The following is a 17,877-nucleotide window of genomic DNA, read 5'->3' on the forward strand; positions in this document are numbered from 1 at the left end:
AGCAGAGCTGTTGCATTTCTTGTTCAGAAGGTACGCTAGTAAAATGGTCAGGTTAAATAGTTGAATTAACAGATTCTTTTGTTAAATTTTTGAGAATATTTGTACCAATTCCCAACATTGGTTGCTTGCTTTAATAGTTGTTGTTACTGTGCCTTTATTGATCATTTGATTCGATAAATACAAATACCATCTTTCCTGATTTACTGAGTCACATCACAACAACATTTACAAAGCAAACAAAAGCTGAGATAACAACAGCATTAAGGGAGGATGCAAATATTACCAGAATGATCTAAAATACATTTCAAAAACACTGCAACAATGCTGGGAGTACTTTATACTTTCTATCTGTTGACATCTGTTGACAAAAGCATGAGCAAGAAGCAAGACACTTAAGTAAATCTAACGGAATAAATGTAGCATGTTACTACCCACCTCTTCATTTATTAACATCCACTGTTCAAACCGTTTGATTTCTGCGTGTCTGGGTTACTGCAGTACTTATGTGCATATGCTCAAGGGTCGCAGTATGTGTAGTACACATTGCACAAATTCTAAAATGGTCTTTTGGTCAAATATGCTCACAAATTTCTCCAGACCAGGCTAGAATCAGAGCATCTGCAAAACATTAGTGTGGTTTTGTGTTTTTTTTTTCTTCTGATATGCAGTGGTAAGTACCTTGCAAAAAAAGTCTATGAAAGGACAACCAGTGAACTGGCGTCAGGGTCATGGGCACCTAAGACTCATTGATGCAATCCATGGAGCTCCTACATCACAACCTACAGGACTTAAAGAACCTGCTGCTAATGTCTAGGTGCCAGGTACCACAAGACACCCTCAGTGTTCTTGTGGAGTCCATGCCATAAATGGTCAGATCAGTTGTAGCAGCTCAAGGGGAGCCAACGCAATATTAGGCTGGTGGTATTAATGTTATGGCTGATCTGTGTAAATGTCAACACATTGGTTTCTGAGACATTACAAATGGCAGTTATTCTAAACCATAATTTCCATAGCTTGGTCTTCATACAGGGTAGTGGAGTGAACATATGTACTACACCAAATTGCTTTATTCCTCTTTAAATTGTGCGGTAATGAGACCAATGATGGTTGAAAAAGAGCTGTCTGCAATTAATAGAATTACAGAATAATCTGTTCTGTTATATCTGGCATTTACAGCAATGAAATGTCTTTTTCTGTTTCTGTTTTTTGTGTTCATTTAAGGATATGCTCTCCTGGCAGGCTTATGGGGGACATTTGAAAAGGTTTCATGTGGTCAAAAAGAACTACAACTGGTGTACAAAAAGCTAAGAAATGACTTCATAGTAAAGAGGGTTTAGACTCCCTATATTATAGAGAGGAAAGAACCATGGCTGACTGTCATTTACAATTCACCAGGCATGCTTAAACAAAAGCCTGTCCTGTACAATTAGATTATAATCAAATATTGGGGTCATGGGCCAACACAGTGATGTGAGCTCATGTTTGACTCAGGGGTGTGGGTCTGAAATGATGCAGAGGTGATCAAGAAGCACAGACTGCAGAGTCCAGACCTCATCATTATTGAATGTGTGAGATTAATTAAATGTTGAGAAGCAGAAATACTTCTAAACTGAAATTTGGAGGCATAACAAAGCAAGTCCCCCAAAAGTAAAAAATAAGTGGTGATAAAGAAAATAAAGAAAAAGAAAATATCTGAAATAAGGTATACACACTAAATATTGAGAAAGTAACTGAAATAACTGAAATATGAATAACAGTACTTTTGTTACTAAATATTTAACAACTTCACAAAAGATTTAATGTCCCAAGGACTTACAACGAAGCAGTCTCAATTAGAGCTAATGATGGAAGCAGGCACTTCATGTCAGAGCTTATCTTACATAAGGATATTCTGAAACAGGTGGCTGGCTGCCTAGCTATTTACAACAGGAAAGCCAGAATTTAAAGATAGCACTGCTTCAGTCACTACCTCATTTAGGAAACGTAGTAACGGGTTATGATTACTGAGCAGCACCTGCTACATCTCCTCGTTTCACTCAGAGGCAGTGGCTGCTCTGTGTTTGTTTTGTTTTTTTGGCTGTCTGCTTAATAAAAGAAGCACAAGACCATAGTCAAATGTATTTTTCTGGTACAGAAATGTGAAACTGACAAAACAGACTAACCTTTTGAGACCCTGCTTCCTCATATGGTAACATTACATTTCTACTTCTCTGCACCATAATACTTCATTTTTTAAAACTTTGACCCTTTGGCCTTAGGACATTATTTGGCAAAAACACCTTCCTGTAGTTTTTATACGTGTTAGGTCCTACTAATCCCAAATAGTATAAATTTAAAAAGCACACAAAAGCAAAAGGAGGCTAAGGAACTAACTGGGACTATCTGGTGACCTTTTAGTGCTTGAAACTATAGGGTATAATTTTGGTGAACTCTATTATACTGAATGTATACCAGCTTTCTCTCTCTTGGTTGTTTCGATAAAAAATGAACATCTTCAACACCTCAGTTGTCTCCACAAGGCATCAGACTCATTATGATAACTTCACACAGGGGGGGAAAGCTTAATTTATGTTAATGATTATGCTTATAAACTGAAATAATTTCCCTGGTGTAAACTACATTTACTTTAGTTTCCTAGAACTAAAGTGAATCACATCGTCTTACATGTACAGTTTTAGAACTGCCTCATGGTTTCAAATATTCAGCCTTTAAAAAGCTTAATGCTTAATGTAAGTTTGCTGCTTTAAATTTGCATTTGAGTTGCTCATGTTATCCATGGTCAAAAGTACATTGACTAGACAAACGCAGAACTAACATTAAATTATTTTACGCACAAAATAATGGTTTCCCACTTATATGGAATAAGGCTGGAATTAATTGAAATGTAGTTACACAGTTACAGCAGACAATTTCAGTCCCTCTCAAATTTTTCTTATTTTCTATTTTATTAGACATACTACCATAAATAATGTGCTCAGACTCCATGTGGGTGACGGAGAGTGTATCTGAGTGGCTCATTTTCTCTCCCAATATTTTATAGTCCATAAATAATGTTTTTGCTGAAACAACATTCCCTTCAATTAAAAATGAAATAACTGCATTAAACACACCAGTGTCATGGAGATGGACTGCTGTGTAATTGACTTCTATAAGTAGACTTGAAGCCTTTGACAGATCAAGTCAACAATTTTTCATTTAAAAGTGCATTACTCAAGATTTAAGAAAAAACAACTCAAGCAGTTGAGTAGGTAAACATAACACCATTGGATTTTTTTTTTTACATCTTAACTCTTTTACACCTTAACTTTTCATTGCCATCGAGGTCTGAAAGACATTGTGTACAGAGTATACTCCTCACCATATGAACCTGCAATAGCTCTAGTGTAATCTTGAGCTTATTTGAAGGAACAGCCGCCAGCCCTTCTCATCCGCTTACTTTTGAACATCAACGGACATGCAGGAAAGGGTCCGAATACAAACGGTTCTTGTTTGGATGCCTGTATTGACATACAAAACTGATTCCACATTTGCACATTAAATCCTGATCTGTTTTAGATGCCTGTGCACATCGAAAAAAAAAAGTTAATACCTGAACACTGACTGGCCAAGGTCAGCATTAAGGTTTCAGTATCTGAGAGTTTCAGTCAGTATTTTTGTGTTACTGTGATCATATTTTCTATTAAAGGAAAGCCCATTTTATGACCATTGCAAAACAGAATTTAACGTCCACATTTCACCCATCTGTGGCAGAGACGCTCACACTAGTGAAGAAGACAGTAAGAACACACACCTGGAGCAGTGGGCAGCCACCTCAGTGCCCAGGGAGCAGTTGGGGGTAAGGTGTCTTGCTCAAGGTCAACTCAACCCCACATTCTGCTGGTCCAGGGGATTGAACCAGCGGTGTTCAAGACCCTAGCCTGCTTATCTAACCTTTAGGCAATACCTGAATGTTAGGCTTTGTATATATATATATATATATATATATATATATATATATATATATATATATATATATATTATGTTGTCCTTTCATTCCTAATCATTCCTCTTCACCACTAGTTTAAAAAGATTCATTTATTCATCCAAACAGAAGCTGAGACGTTACACATGCAATCAGTCATGGCCTAAGGACAATGAAGAATAGCGCAGTTATTTTACTACCTTAGATCCAGACCATATATATGCACACATACACATACAGTTTAGAGGCTTTGAATATAAGGTTTATTGTGTTCAGAAGTTGACACCTATGTTACTGTTTGAACACAATGCTTTAAAAAGATATATTGTAATACCCCACATGACTTTCCCTTTTTACCAGAGGGAGTGAATACTCCTAGCATGTGGTTTGTTTTAAGGGTAATTAAATTCAACCCTGACTGTTAAGGAATGGTTTAGTCAGTCATGCTATCCTTGCTAATAACTAATAAATTGGAACACTGACTGTTTAGCACTACTTAAATGACTACAAGCTTCCATTTATTGTAAGCAACATTAAAATGGTTGAACACATACAATAATGTATGTGACTGACTATGACAGTATGATGTATAACTCAAATAGAAAATTCTTGTTTATTATGAAAACTCATGGCAGTCATGCAAAAGTATGGTATTGTCATGATAGGCTGGACATAGTCTTTTGATAAACAAGACAATCAGATAAAAGCATTTTTCTTTGGTAATACATCACTTTGTCTAAAGCTGGAAAGGTTTAATGATATATTTGAGTTAAATAATATATTACGCTTCCTGTCCTTGCTCACCGCACAAAAAAAATGGCCTAATGGTTAGAGAAGTGGGCTTGAGACTGGAAGGTCGCCAGTTTGAATCATGTAAGGTAATGTATGAATTGCGGGTAGGTCGAGTGAAGGCTGTCTCCTCGTTCAATCCACGGCTAAAGTGCCCCCCAGCTGTTCCCAGGGCGCTGGAGTTGGATGCCTACTGCTCTGTAGGATGTGATAGATGTATAGGACAAATGTGCACCTTTTTTTTTACCTTTAGAGAGTGCAACCCTTCAATGTGGTAACAAAAATTATATAATAAGTTATATAAAGTATATTGTGTTTAAACAACATGTTTTAACAGTATCGAACATGCACACCATATTAAACCTTGCATGCCTTATCAAACTGGGTTCCTTTTAAATGTGGGAGTATTCAGGCCTGTCTTCATGTTCTGTCATCATAGCTACAGTCATGTGGTTCTCTTTCTTTACTCCCTTCACCTCTCCTACTCTCTCTTTCTCTTATTCCCTGTCTGTCTCTTGCACTCTATCTCCTTCTGTCTCTCTTACTCTTTTTTTGCTCACTTTCTCTCTGTCCCCCTGCACGAAGGACAACAGTCATCTAATGGTCTATTATTGCAGAATGGAAAGTGTTGGGTAATGACGCTCATGATTACAGAATCATACTGGGGTAAAAGTATTAGCATTCTTTTAATAGTGCTTCATTAACTGGATGCTTTCACAAGTGTTTCTATTCGTTTTGTGTAACATGGAGGGATGGCGATAAATAACTTGTAATATTACAAAAAGGTTTAGAAACTAGCCTATATATTGGCATAGATCAACTATAGACATGCCAGTAATTTGTGTGTGTGTTTATAGATCAAAGCAGTAGAGTTGTTAATGGGCCTTAAGGACTGATATATGGAAATGAGCATGAGTGGATGCTGTAGGCTAAGGCCCTGTTCACACATATCTGAATATTTTTTAAAACGCAGGTTTTTGTCTGCGACTTGGCCTACCATCCACAAGTAAACACTGTTTTTGGGCCCTGGAAACTGAGCTTTCCAAAAGCTCTCCAAGGTGGGGGTTTTCAGTGTTGTTGTGTGGATGGGGAAAACAGAGCTTTATGAAAACGCTGATATCACAACAAAGGCATGTTTCTGGCTGAATCTCAAATCCCTCCTTACTCCCTTTATATGAACTACATAGGTGATAAAACTACAACTACAATATCTACACACGGATAGCAGAGATTTCCACATATGAATAAATGTAAATACTATATGTATATATATATATATATATATATATATATATATATATATATATATATATATATAATAGAACAGCTCTATGTGTTCTAGAATCCATAATTTTGTGCCTTGCATAGTACGCTTCATAGGGAGTAGTATGCAAGTGTTTTTGCCTCTGTGTGAATGGAGGTATTTTCTGGAGGGAAGTCTCCGTTTAAAAAAAATACAGGTATGTGTGGACAGGGCTGAAATAAATGAATATATGTAATATGTAATATATGTGTTGTTTTTTGCCACAAAAACAATGAAAACAGCTGAAAACAGGCTGTCATTGCAGTTTACAATATATATATATATATATATATATGTATGTATATATATAAAGCTACACCAAATTTGATTATAGATAGTTATGAACAGTGGCCCTTGTTCAAGTGCAATGGGAGTGTGTAGATATATATGTATATATATACTTAAAGTGTGCCCTATTCCATGCTGAGGAAGCTCCCCATTTACCATTCCTGCATTCCTCCACAAGCTGCCACTCAGGTCACTGTCTCAGACATGTGAGTGGGATGGTTCACAGAGATGAACAAGTGGATGGGCTGCTAAGGTATGCTCTGTAGAGCCTGTTACCATAGCTAGGCCCATCCATTCGTAGGCTGGGTATTTCTGGAGTGAGCTATATGTGCCTGCAGGGAAATTCTGAGAAAGAAAGGATAGTGAGAGAGGAAAAAAAAACAAGAAAGGGGAGGAACATTTAGTAAAGGTATCTCTTACGCCTACTGTCTGCCGCAGAAAAATCCTCGGGTGAATACAGTGATAGATGCCTCCATCACTTCTCCAAAACAAAAATTCTGTGTTCCAAGTTAAAACCAACCTTGCTTATTGCTTATATTGTTTTAGAACATAGCAATATTTGAATGAGCAGAGAATCTGCTTTCTTATTTACTTAAAGTGAGTTGAACCGGCATGTTGTACCTAGGAGTCCTTTTTTATTACAAACATCTGTACACCATCTCAGTAAATTTGAAATAATGTGACTGAAATGTAGACTTTTGGCTTTTATTCAAGGAGTTTAATAAAAAAATGCATTTACTGTTTAGTAATTATGGCCATTTTACTCACAGTGGAACCCATGGACAGCCATACATGTCCTTGCCATAACAGTTTATCCCCATGTGTGATAGATGATCATTTTTCTCTTCTTCAGATCCTTTTCTCTCCTTTCTCTACACTCGGGCTAACTGTGGTTTCATCTGTCCAAAGTATCTGTCTATTCTGGCTGCTACCAGGGGTTTGCACATTAAAGTCAACCCTCAGTGTTTACATTCATAAATGCCTCTCTTGATTGTAGATTATGTTGTGTAAAGTCTTTTTTGTCACTAAGGAACAACGTCACCAAGACCTGCTAGACATGTTGTAAGTCAGAAAACTCAGTGACTGACAGTAATCCAGGCCATGTAATAGAGACCGAATGCTGTTCTACTTAAAACTTCAGTGAGGCCTGTGAATGGATATTAAGCTGTAAAGAGAGTCATACAAAGATGAAAAGCAATATGTGGATGAAAATGCAGCCTTTCTTTCCATTGCATATAATTCAAAATGGTGGGTAAGGAAAAGGCCACCAGAGACAAATGTTTAAGTGTACAGAAGGGCAGTTAGCCTAGCTTTTTGAGAACTAAAAGCATGCACTCCTCTCTATTAGTCACTCTTTTTTTCCCACCTCCCTGCCACCCTCGTGTGATGGGAGGATGACTCAGACCACACTCATCTGCAGAAGCCCAACACTTCCTCCCTTCCTTGGTTTACCTTTAGTACTGCTTCATTAGAATCTAGCCTGGCAGGATTATATGAGGGAATAACCGTTGTAGGATCATGAAATGAGTTATAATACATTTATAAAGCAGACATAACACACCAAGGTAACAGGTATTTACAGAGGTCCATGCCTCAAGTGGTATTATGGTGGCACAAGGGGACCTACTCCATATTAGGCAGTGTATATTGTATGCAGTCTTTGTAACACTACAATGGGCTCTACAAAACCCTACATTGATATGATTTTGGCATTCCTAACAAAGTTATTTAATGCAATTTGACATCTCAAACTTCCCCAAATATATTTTTCAGTTGGAGAACATAACTAACCATGCAGTGTCTGGCTGCTGAATAAGACCCAAACTCTGAAAGTTAGGGCTTATAGAACTTTCCCACTATTTAATAAAATATTATGATGCCATTCCAGTATCTTATAAATACAATATTTCTGACACAACCTAAAGGCAGCAATAGTCAACTCACACCCATTTAGGGGGATGTTTACATTTGAAAAAACTTTTGCTAAAAAAAATATTTTTCTTGAATAATATTCATTTATCCATTTGTTTCTGCAAAGTTTGGCCAATGCATTTTTGCATAAGAATAATCTCAAGAAAAACTCAAATGGAATTAAAATTGGATTAAACATTTAAGTAAAGAAATATCGAGCTTGACTAATAAAATGTGGAATTGAGATCACAGAAAAATGCTACTCCTCTTTTTTCAGGAAGAAGCAGATAAGAAGCTGCTATCAAGATTGTAAAACTATGGCAGTCCCTCCACTTACTTTGCTGAAACACTAAAGGAAGGATCTGAGTTCAAGCTCTCTTCCCTAGATTCAGAAGAAACACATGTAGAGGACACCTACACATCTCTGAAGTTTCTCAGTGCTCTTTGATGATGGACAATTCAAAGCACACAGGACTACACAGACTAAACTCCCCAGTGGTGTTCTGTGCTCTGACATGTATGATTCAATTCGTCAGGGTCTTGATGATTAGCCGAGGAGCTGAATCATGTTATTACAGTGGAAATGTCAGACCCTGCTGTAACTACTTGGTTATGTTGTTGTTATTTGTGAAGGGTTAAATAAAACCTATTGATTTGGCAAGTGGTAGGTGATGTATGGGGAAAGTAGGGTCAAATATTTAAAATTTAGTAAACAAAGTGCAGTTGAATTCTGTGCCATCTGAATAAAAATGTTCATTATGAACAGCCATGGATTGTTGGCCAATTTTTGCAAGTATTCTAAGCAAAAATTATCATTGCTCAATATATGAGCATAATTCTAAGAGTAATTAGAGTTAAGGCAATATCAAAAATATTGCATAAACTGTTTAAAATGAATTTAATAAAGTAGCATATTTATGGATTATTATTAGGATTATTTTTAAGACTTGGATCCAAGGAATACTTGTTCAGTGACTGCCTGACTTTCCTGCCTGTAGATCATTTGCTAGGCGTTCACTTTGCTGGATCTTTCAGCCTTCAGTGTTGTCTTCAGAAAGTTGATATCCATATTTTCTACAGTGTGATTTTTTTTTGTTTTTTAGAATTATGAGCCATGTGTCCACATTTTCCAACTATCCAAAGGTTTGTCATCCAAGGCCTCTTCTGAAATCACAACCTCTACTCTTCTAGGAACGCTTTCCACTAGATGTTGTAACATTGCTGTGATTATCTGACTGCATTTAGTCACAAGAACATTGCTGAGGCCAGGTACTCATGTTTAGTTTGGTTTAGTTAGTTTACTTTGATGATTAGGTATGGATCACAAACGCCGCTCTAACTCATCCCAAAGGCATTTAAAGGAGCTTCATCACTCCAGAGAGTGGAATTTCCACTGCTCCACAGCTCAGTACCAATTTAGCTGATGAAATGCATTGGGTATGGTGACCTTAGACTCAAGTGTGGCCGCTCCAGAGCATCCTGTTCTCATAAAAATGCATGTCTATGGAGATTATACACTAACTAAACTCCTAATAAAGCAAGGGGTGCACCTTAGGGAAGGGATTATATGAAGAGCTGTAGTTTATTTGCGTACGCATCACAGCTTACCTGTGCACATAATGAATTTAGAACATGACCACACTAGGACATCATAAAACTGTATCTAATCTCAGGTAGTGAACTGTAAATAAGCAAATCTAATGGGTAGCACTAAAAATTACACTTGCATAATCACAAACGATACCACTTAACAAAAGAACTAACTAAAAGGAAATCACACAAAAAGTTCTATGGTACTATACGCATATATAATATGGACATCAGCAGGAGGAACCTTCTTTCATGTAGCATTAATGATAAAAGCATGACTGCTTAGGGCCTTTTAAAATGATGAGGAACTGGTGGGTAGCTGGTGGGGTGTGAAAGAAATGGAGGGTTATTATATGTTCTCGGCAATACGCAAATCTGTCCCTGAATCATCTTTGCTTTGTTCATTCTTTCTTCTACCTTTCCTCTGAGCCCTGTTACGTATACCTCTGAGTGTCCTTGACCAGCTCTTCAACACTAAACAGTAATCAGACTATATAAATACTGAATTACTCAACTTTGTTGCCCATCAGAACAAGCAGGTCTTTCACAGATGAGGCATTTAAAGTTGGGTTCATTGGACTTTGCCATAGATGGGCTTTTTCTTTTTTTTATGGTTGTAAGGACCATTTACTGCCTCAGTACACCAGTCACACCCACCCTCTCGCGTTCCTCTTGTCTGTGTTGAGTCACAGCATCTTTTTAGCGTGAAAGGATAAATGCTGCTTTACTCACAGCACAGACAGTGACATTGTCGCACTCTCAGTGTTCATCGAGGAAGGAGTAGTCAGAGTTTGTTTGTTCATTTTAGAGATGAAATACCAGTATGGATTGGAAGAGAAAAGAGAAAGAGAACGAGGAGAAAAGAATGGAAAGATCACCCGTACTCTATGCACCTGTGTGTTTCTTCCTAGTGTTTTATTAGTTTAAGAATGGCAGGTTAAACCTATTTTGAGGTGCTCATCTTAAGTGAAATATAGCTTAAACTAAAATTTAACATTAATTTGTTCAATATTTTTTAATTCTTAAATAAATAAATGGAAACTGTGACTTTTGTGTCATTTTTGAGTCTTGCTGGATAGCGTTGCTGTCCTGTCACTTCACTGTCTTCTTGGTATAGTGCGTGGTTAGCAAGCTTATTCTGTAGCTGGTTAGCTGGGTTAGCTTTTAGCCTTTCATCCATTCGTCTTAATGCCTCAGCGCACACAGTGGTCCTCTGGCATCCTCTGCTTGACCCCTCTCCCTTCCTGAGCATTAGCTTTTAGCCTTTTAGTCTTCTTAGATAGCCTTCTACCCTTTAGCCCTTCTCCCTTTTTCAGTCGGCCTAGTGTTAGTTGGCTTCTGTGCATGAACAACCACTGCAGATCTCCCTTCAGTCAGCACTTCTCTCTTTTCATGTTAGCTTAGTGTAAGCTTTTAGCATTTGTAGCCTCGCTTCCATATTCCATATTCCATAGTTGTGTTTAGATTCAAAAGGCTTTCATGAATGGCCTGGGTTTATGTAAAAACTTGGTGGCATAAATATAATGTAAATATAAAGTAAATATGTTACATAACAGTGTTGGGGTTTTGGAATTGGCCTGTTTTACAACTCTTTTTTGATTATACCACATTTTCTTTTCAATGAAGAGACAACATAACTCTCATTATCCAAACATACCAAGGTAAAAACAGTTTACTAGTCCTGAGCACCTTTAAAAAGCAATATTGAATTGTACTTCCAGAACTAGGCTTGAGTAGTTCCCTGGAGCTGGCTGTGTCGACTTAATGTAGCAGACTAACCAAACAAATGTGAATGGTAACAGTGTGGACATGTGTGCAAAAGGATGCCACAAATGTTATCTGAGTGATGTGAGCTACGTTTGGTATTCTAAAGAACCGTGCATTAAAAAGAGATTCATGACTATGAAGGGACTATTAAAGCAACCCTATCATGAAAAACTATGTGAATGTTGTTAAAGTTTTAAAATGTACCACTGACTCCCCAGTCCACACAGTCTATATCCTGGAAACTAAGTTGCAAAAACAGCTAATTTTGTGATGTAACAAGAAGCATAGTCATTTACATATATCCGTCTAAGCAGCCTTTCACAGTTTAGTCCTGCCCATGCATATAGCAGTTCTCAGGAGTGTTTCAGCTCTGGGTGCTTTTTGAATACAGCACATTCATTCAGAACAGAGTTCATTTATACGTTTTATCCATTAAAGGACTGGATTTTTTTAAGGATTTTTTATGGAATAAAAGTAATTATTTAATGGCATTGAGCAAAGAATCTCAACCTCATCCGTGAATATTGATCAGGTATTATTTGGGTGGTGGGCCATTCTCAGCACTGCAGTGACATTGACATAGTTAGTGGGGGTTGAGCTAGTACGGATCAGAAACAGCAACATTGCACACGTTGTTGTGGCCTTTTTTGTATTGATGGACAGGATAGAGAGAGGCTGGCAAATTGTGCTTAAAAAATACATGTAAATCGTCAATGTTTCTAGTAAAAAAAAATGTGTGGGTACATGGTGTACCCATTAAACTGGCAGGTTAGTCTATTTGTAAATTTGTACATCTGAAGGCTAGAACATTGGAACATGAAGTTAAGCCATTCTAAACAACTCATTACCCTCGATCATTGATTTGATCCTCAGGGAGCTGTCTGTGCTAGGCGAATGTCTGGATCTGGGCATTATTACCTTAATAAAGATGAATTTAGACTTCTGCAACAGCAAAAGCCCATAGGGTGAATTAAGAAACTTTGGTGGATTAAAGAGTGGTTTGTTGCTAAAAGTTAAAGGCTTTTTTGAGGTAATACCTTCCAGAGAATCACTGCTAAATATGTATAAAACTTGAGCATAGGCTGCAGACTCAAGACAAGGAGTGGACACTGGGAAGCTAATGGTCACTGCACTTTGTCACTATGCAAAATGTGATTGGGCTGTCTAGGACACTTGAGGAAGACAACATTCCTCAATTCTTTAAACAGTTTGCTGCATTTTAGCTACCCTTTTTAATGAACACCTTATTAAACCTTTGCAAGGCACATTATCCCTAAAGAACTATATTTTAAAATGAGATTTATAAGTATAAAGAATCTTTTGAATGTTTAATAAACCTTGTAAAGAAATTTCTTTACATAATTTATGGGTTCGTTCTAGAACTTTAACATTATGAAAGTTTAAACTTTAGAAATTACCCTTATACAGCACATTTACTCCAGCAAATCCAATTTCTTTAGGGAACCAAATGTGGTTCTTCTACGGTGTTGTGCAAAGATCCATTTTTGGCACCATTACTGCTCTTCATGGCTCCGATTTGTCACTGCTTAAAACGAAATGGATGAACCACATTGACAAGTCCAGTGGTGGACATTTCAAGTATATGTAGATTCAAGTCTTCTTTTATGTTTTTATTCCACTATATTTCAAAGAGAAATATTTGACTTTTTACACCAATGTGTCATAACTTGAAAACTGGACTATCTAAATGAATAAATTCAGATATCAACACAGCTTGCCCCAACATACAGATCTTTACAATACAGAGCTGCAAAAATGGGGTAAACTCAGTTATACTGAAATATTGAAAATGCAACTTGTTTCTGATTAATGCCACTTTTCTTTATAAACAGAAAGGTTTCCTGTTCTACTGTATGTTTTCCACCTGCCACCACAGAGTTCTTCATAAATATGATAAGCAATAACTATAATATGCAGAAATAGTCAGTATATTTATACTGAACCTTAAGTATATATAGAACACAATATATGGCAGAAAGAAGCACTCAACCCGCTAGTCGATCACATCGCTTTGACAAAAATCAAAGAAGATAAAAAATATCACAAACAGAAGAAAATGTAATATAAACAGATCAAACTCTGATCTTGCTGTTATTATTGAGTCAACATGAACTAACAAAATGTGCGAAATCCATGTTAAATATAGCAGTTGACTAAAATTACTACCTACTGACCCTCTATGATGCCACATTAACCTTTCCATTAAAATTTTGTAATGCATCCTCCTAGAGGGCTTTTGTTATGGTCCATGCATTTTCTTACCATGTACTTTGCTTTGTGAAAACAACCACATTTAAAACACCACCAAATTTAAAACACTGTCGAACACATGCTGTGAGAGCCCACAATTGTCTGTGCTAACCCCACGAGGCGTGTGTTTTACACATTCTACAAATATGTGAGTTTGACTTAGACTCAATGGAAAAACTCCAGACTGGCAACATTATGTATGTATTCAAAGCGGATTTCAACTCTAGCTTTAATGGGTTTCTGCAGCTGTGCCAAGGTAGGTATTGTTGGTATTGAACAAGGAAGTGCAGTGTCCTGTTACCTTGTGCAGTGCTGTAGCAGCTCGCAAAGTATGGATCTATATATGATCTGACCAGCTCTCAGGGTCGTCTAAATTCTAAAATCAGCTGATTGCACATTTGGGGTACATGTTGGATTTTACTAATAATCCTCCCACATCTGTAGTTAAGTACACGGAAGTTTAAGTGAAAGAAGCATGTGGACTGAGGTAGTATAGTTGTATTACAGGATTTTACAGTAACATGACTTGTGCAGAGTTATGCAGTTCTTGTGAGTGTTGTTTAGCCTGCTTCACCGGAGTTACATAGTGCAGTTCCTGACATGCTGAGCCCAAACTAGCAACTGTAGAGGTGCTATTCTCCTTATTACAGGTCAGTGGAGCATCTGCAGAATTTTGAAGTATTTTTGTAGGGTAAAATGCTACACAATGCTGCTTTATGTAAATGTTATCTTGCTAATGTGACACATTTCTAAATCTCACCTGTAATTTGTATTGTCAGTTAGCAATGATAGAATGATGAATAATTTACGGCCACCCAGATAGTGTGCCCCTTTATAAGATTGATAGGAGGTCTTCTATCTATTCCAGAGAATGTTGTCAACTGTAAATCTGAATGAATTTGAGGTGTGTGAGATTTATTTGACAATGTTATACTTTTTTTTTTTTGCTTCCTTACAAACAAAGCATACATTAACATGTTACCAATTGCAAAAGGTAAAGGTCATGCAGTGTATTCTGTGGCTTAGATTCTCTTGTAAAACAATTATTATTGCCCCTCAAGAAAGGAGGGCTATTTCCTGTGGGTCAGTATGAACGGCCCAAATTTTCAGGCTAATGCACTTGTAACCTTTGGCTCTTCTTGGCTACACTATTTGCCAGCTTGGCAAAAGCCACAGAGATTAAATTTTAGACAGAGGTCTAGCAGAGAACAAACCTGAATCAAAGGGAAGGAAACATGTCTAGAGGGATTGACAAAAATACATCAAAGACATTGCTGAACCCAAATGTCAATGTATAATTACAAAAATATTAATAATAAAATTATCATGTATAAAAGTATATTTGTTTCAAATATTTTAAACCCCTAAAAAACAACCTCATAGCATTGTCCTACCTCCATCAAAATGTATAGTTGGCACAGTGCAGTGGGGCAGATTATGTTCTTCAAACTCAAAAAGTGGGTTTTTTAGAACAACCCATTCTTTCACAAATGCATGTGCTTGATTTAAAATGTCTGTGGCAATCGGTATACAAGAAACATGTAAATTAAATGATTAAGAGGTCCCAGTACTATTGTCCATGTAATGTCTTTCTAATCTATTTAAATAACAACAATTTTAAAGTTGCAAAAGTCATGCAAATGAGTGACTGTATTTTGCTTTTAAAGAGATTAAAATATTCCATCTTTGCATGCGTAAGAATCTGAGTCGAGGCACAGAGTTTGTGTGGGCATTAATGCAGTACTGAATTCAGAACTGAAATCAGACTGTGTTGTGACCACACAGAAATGTTAGTGCAACAAGAATTAAAAAGTTACCCTGGCCTGATCATGGGACTGAGCCCAGTTCCTAATTCCTCATAAAAACAGGTCGTAGCTCAACACTAAACCCTGCATGGTGAAAATAGTCAAATCTCTGGTGGACACTTGAGAAGTCTGCAAAAACAATACAGACTTCATGCTTGTAATGTTCCCCAAGGTCCTCTGTTGTCAAACTGCTGCTATGGTGATCTCATACCTACTCTACACTGGCCTGGATGATGTTTCTACCACACTGTGTCAAATAGGAGTGTGCTTAAGCCCTTGTTTAAATGAAGGCTCACAACAGATGTGCAGAGCGTTGTTCGCTATTGCCATTAGATACTGTATGTTCAAGCAAAACATCTGACATCAGCACGCACTGCATGACTTTTCTAAAAACCGTCTGTAAACATGGTGATTTCTACTAACACATATTTTCATTTTATAGTGCCATGGCCAAAACATATAGTGTGACTAATGACTAGTTCATTCGAGTTCATAGTCAAGCATGCTCCCATACATATTCTCCCCCATTACATGTAATGCTCCCAACACTGGGAGGGTGAAGACCGACACACGGCTCCTTTGAGACATGCGCAACTTGATCTGCCACCAACACACGTCCTGGAGTGATGTGGGGAAAGAGAGCAAGGCCAATTGTGCTCCCTCAGGGCTCAGGGACCACTTGGGGGCCCCTCTTAATCACTGTTAAGTGATGTTGGCCAGCAAAGGCGTCTGTTAGCTGGTGCAGTGGAGCTGGGGAAGCGGAAGCGGGTTGCCCTGAGCATGTCGAATGCCCAGCAATACCACAACGGTGGCGGTGGAGCATTGCTTGTGCTAATAGGCAGTACCAAAGGGTTAAGGGTAAAATTCATATAATAAACCAAAAAATATATATATAGAAAAAAAGAGTCCATTCTCTGGATAGCAAATTTGATAATTAACTAAATGTGCAATAAATGTTTACGATGTAAACAAAGTCATTTAGAGGGGTTTGGAATGAATTACTCAAAGGAAAATAGTAAGTCAAAATTGAAACATAAAAGACATGTAGGTTCATTGGTGATTTTGGGAAGCAAATAAACAAACTCATTTCATATACAATCAGATCCATAACACAGGTCAGAACTTGGAGTGTGGCACAATTTTTGTAACTTGGCAACTTTGATATGAAGCAGTCAAGATGTGGTTCATATGTAGACTTTCAACATTAATTTAAAAAGAGAAATATTGCATTAAACCATTCATTAATTGCAGACATTTGTACATAGTCCCTTCAATTTCACACGCTTAAAGGTAATTGGAGAAACTAACGTATTATGAATGACCAGTGGCAGCCATACATCCCCATGCCACAACACCCTTCACTAGTTCTAACAGATACAGTGATACACTTCATTTCCTTCATACTCAAGTTAATCTTGGTTTCATCTGTCCAAAGAGTCCTGTCCCAGGATGTCTTCTAGCACCCTAATCTGACCTTTCTTTGTGTTACTGATGTCCTGTATCTCGAAGTAAACCCTCTCTGTTTACTTTAATGAATGTGTATCTCAATTGTAGACGTTGAAAATAATACACTTGCCTCCATGAGAGTGCTCTTGACTTGTGTAGCTGTCGTGAAGGCTTTTTTTCCCACCATGGAAAGAATGTGTTCTTCATCTACTCTAGTTGTCTTCCATGTCACCAGTGTGTTCTTTCTTTATTATAATGTACCGAATTGTAGATTTGGGCAAGGCTGATGTTGCTGCTTCTTTCTGATAGGCTTTTGAAGAGGTCCTCCCTCACTTCAGACATTAAGAGTTCCCATGAACAAATACAGCACTTGGGACTACATCAACTCCATCAACTCCATAACTTTAGCTAAGCCAAAATTAAGTATTATCATCTTAAATGGTAAAGCGGGTATATCAAGTGATGCTCGCTCTACAGGTTAACAACGGTCCTTAATTGGTTTTGGGAATCTCAGTCCTATAGCTGACATCTTTACAAAACAGGTCTGAACTACATATATTAATGTGTTTATACTGAAGATGAACACGTTAATGAATCGGACCAAAATAGGGGTTTAGTTGTTGAGTGAAAGAATAGTACGTTGAGTAAAAGTGACTGAAAATAAGGGTTTTTTTTAATGGGTGATGGGAAAGACAAATACTTTACCTACAGCTGGGGCTTGGCATGAAAAAAACTGGGAGCCCATG

Source organism: Salminus brasiliensis, chromosome 20 (assembly GCF_030463535.1).
Source record: "Salminus brasiliensis chromosome 20, fSalBra1.hap2, whole genome shotgun sequence".
Classification (NCBI taxonomy): Eukaryota; Metazoa; Chordata; class Actinopteri; order Characiformes; family Bryconidae; genus Salminus; species Salminus brasiliensis.